This window comes from Ctenocephalides felis, unplaced genomic scaffold (assembly GCF_003426905.1).
Source record: "Ctenocephalides felis isolate EL2017-DRISC unplaced genomic scaffold, ASM342690v1 CF-g0.4_SCAFFOLD_02818, whole genome shotgun sequence".
NCBI classification, from domain to species: domain Eukaryota; kingdom Metazoa; phylum Arthropoda; class Insecta; order Siphonaptera; family Pulicidae; genus Ctenocephalides; species Ctenocephalides felis.
In genome coordinates, this window is record NW_020538972.1 from 48,022 (window position 1) to 51,943 (window position 3,922).

The window sequence follows — 3,922 nt, forward strand, 5'->3', positions numbered from 1 at the left end:
GTGCCTTTATCATTAATACTTCATGTGTGCTTGCAACTAATTAAATTAATTTTAAGTTATTTTATATATATAATAATATTTATAAAAACAATTTGTTATAAACAACGTGTGTGTCTGTGTTTGGTGCTGTTAAGGATTTTCCATTTGGTGAAAATCACAGAAAAACTCCACCGTCTCGGTGTGGCGTGTTGGGGTGGATTACATATTATTTTTTGTTTCCGTAATTTTAATTTAACTACATAAATATGAATGTCAATCTTTTGTGCCCCGAAGCCCCATTTGGCGAACGGGTGGATTGCAATTTTGCTGAAGTTGACGAGAATTTGACAAAAGACGCCAGAGTCATGGATAACATGCTGATGTTGGAAGGGAGCACCATCCCCCGCATGAATTACTTTGCCAATTTCCAGGGGGATCTGCTACCTTTCATGAGGAAAGTTGTCACCACATGGATGTTGGAGGTGTGTGAAGAGCAACACTGCGAAGAACAAGTGTTTCCTCTAGCTGTTAATTCATGGATCGTTTTTTGTGCGTATGCGAGATTCCTCGTCAACAACTTCAACTTGTGGGTGCAACAGCTTTACTGGTTTCCACCAAGATTCGTCAATGCCACAATTTGACCATCCATCTGCTTTGCGCTTATACTGATCATAGTGTCGCCCCTGAAGAAATTAGGACCATGGAAGTGTTAATTCTAACCAAGCTGAACTGGAACTCGAATACGATTACTGGCTTCGACTTTGTTGATCACTTAATCGAGCGAATGCCATGGGGACATGAAAGCCGCCTTACCAATCGTCATGCTCACACCTTGGTGTCTGTCTGCTGTACTGAACCTGAATTTATGCAGACCGCTCCTTCGCTCCTTGCCACCGCTTGCGTTTGCGCCGCCGTTCGAGGCCTGAACCTTCCATCATCGCAATGCGCCCTTGCGGATCTTTGCGCCGTTTCTCGTGCCGACATAACTCTCGCCGAATTAATGGTTTGTCACATCGAGCGAGTTATTGCCAACGAAACTGCGTCATTGCAAACGCCTTCGGGAACTCCACCAGCGTCTAATCCAAACTCTCCATATCAGAGCCCCGAAGCCTCAGTATCTCTAAATATTATATAATGAAAATCATAGTTGATTATCCTTTAATACACTTACGCTTACCTAGATTTGATTACCTAGTACTTGTAAATGAATTTGATTGCATTTGGTTGAGAGTGTGATTGATTAATGAATGTGATGTGTGCTATTCATGGAAAATCTAGATATTAAAATACAATTATGTTGGAGCATTTAATTAATAATAAGACTTTTGCAGTTTGATTGGGTTTGATTGCGTTTTGTGTAAATGTAAGTTAATTTATGGAATTATATATGAAATTAATATATATTGTTAGGAGTAAAGTTTTGTTCAGGTATTTCTCTTTTATAAATATTCTGACTACTTTTTCAAAAAAGTTTGTGTATGAACAAACAAAATGTAATTTTTAGATATACATATTTTTAACATTTATATAATATAGATGAACGACGCTGCTCGGTGTTTGAAAATTATATTTAAACCTTATTTATATTATTAGTTATATTATAATTTGATCTTCGTTAGTTTTTTTTATTAATTTGCACGTCAGTAGAGTCCCTTTTTTATTTGTTTGCCTCTTTTTCAATTTGCTTGTCAGTACAGTCCTTTTCCTCAACCTAGACACTCGTCAGTGCTGGACTTGATCAATATAGTCCCGTCCCTCTATACCCTGCCCCACATTCCTCACGATGGATACACAATATGGGGCCTATTATTAACAGCGGCAATCTCGATGCGTTCATTTCGATCCACTTGAGACTCGACTCGATAGAGGGAAGCACTGAAAAAACACACGCTAATGATGACTAATGACTAATGACTAATGACCGGTGATGAGTCAGACAGTCAGTAGAGTCACCGTGGAGCGATTTAGTTCCTACACTCTGCTAAATTAGTCCTAGCAGGGAAATAATAGACAAAAAAGGACTCTACTGACGAGCAAATTGAAACCAAAGATAAAAAGGGACTCTACTGGCAAATAATTTAAACAAGACCGCACGTTATTTAAGAAGAAGAAAAGGACTCTACTGACAAGCAAACTGAAAAAAGAGAAAACATTGACTATAAGGAAACTCTAAGGGAAGCAAAGAGACAAAATTGCTAGTTTATGCAAAAGGGACTCTACTAACGAGCAAATGTTGTCATTTTAAATATAGGCATGTGGGGGGTATCAAATAAAAGGTCTCGACGAGCTAAATTCAAATACCATATGCACAAACTTAGTAAACGTACGGGTTCCGTACAACACAAAATGTCATAATTCAATATCACTGTTGTCATGTCATAATTCACAATCATGTTTTTTGAACGCAAATTTAAAGCACACCGATTTGCAAAATTTTAATCTTAACTGAAACTGAAGCTGAACATAGAAAAGGACTCTACTGACGAGCAAATTGAAAATGAGACAAACAAATGAAAAAGGCACTCTACTGATAAGCAAATTAAAAAAGAAGCAAATAAAAAAGGGACTACCGACGAGCAAATTGAAAATGAGACAAATAAACGAAAAAGGGTCTAACTAATGAGCAATTAAAAATAAGACAAAAAATAAAAAGGGACTCTACTGACGAGCAAATTAAAACAAAAGATAAAAGGGCCTTTACTGGCTAGCAATCTCAAAGGGACTCTACTGACTTACTGACGATCAAATTAAAATAAGAGATGATAATTTAAATACCCAAAGCGATTTTACTGACAACTAAATTAAATACAGAGAAAAAAAATTGATCGTCCCCTTGAACAACGAAAACAACAAAAAAAGCTATGTTTATAGTTTTTGGTCAAAATCTGAAAATGCTCCTGAACAGTCACATTATAAACACTGCCTCGTGTTAAAGATGTTCATTAGAATGTACTTATCTAGGGCTTTTCACGTTTTTCTTCCAAAAAATTCATATTTTTTATATTTAATCAATAATCGTATGTTATACGTTTATAAATTAAACTCGTAACTGCTAACGTGTAGTGTTGTAACCTCTAAATTGTCTTAAGGTGATTTGTAGCAATAAAATTCTGCACAAAACTCATCTTTGGCCATAGTTCGTACCTTGAATATTTATGATACAAAAACGCTGTCGAAAATTAGTAACATATTAAAGCTACTTGTATACACATATAGTACAGCTGGTCAAATATGAGTTAAGAAGTTTTACTCAAATATAGGCATGTGGGTATCAAAATGAAAGGCTCGACTTGAACTAGCAAACCTGTAGTAAAAGACTCGGTAAAGACAATAGGTTGTAACGATTTCTAATATTTTTTTTTTTTTGTTAATTTAAAGTATACGAAGTGGTGTCGAGTTCGCCACGGTATATTATAGATATACATATTTCAATTTTGCACAAATTCATTAATTCGGACAAACGGTTTTCAAGAGTTACAAGACTTGCAATAAAAAGTTGACAAATGGGTTGCTGAACAGTGGGTCAAAACTTTGTAAATAAAATATAGGCATGTGGGGTATCAAATGAAAGGTCTCGACGAGCTGAATTCAAATATCATGGTGACGTCACAAGTAATAAGTTTGCGTAATATAGGTTTGCGTACAAACCATTTATTCAATTTCATATTCATTTTTGTGCAATTTTGAAGTACTCGAATTGCTGCAATGTTTCTATATCATAAAACAATATTATACATAATTTGATTAACACACAATTCACCAAATATTGCCATTCATCTCGGACAAACGGTTTTAAAGAGTTACAATAAATTAATATAGGTTGACCAATAGGTTGCTGAACAGTAGGTCAAAACTTTGTAAAATCAAATATAGGCATGTGGGGGATCAAATGAAAGGTATCGACGAGCTAAAATCAAATACCATATACACAAATCCAGCAAAC

The 3,922-nt window shown here is 35.5% G+C and overlaps 1 pseudogene; it reads left to right on the top strand.

Moving 5' to 3' along the window:
- Positions 1-245: 245 nt before the first annotated feature.
- On the top strand, positions 246-1,114 carry LOC113381340 (annotated as a pseudogene).
- Positions 1,115-3,922: the final 2,808 nt, after the last annotated feature.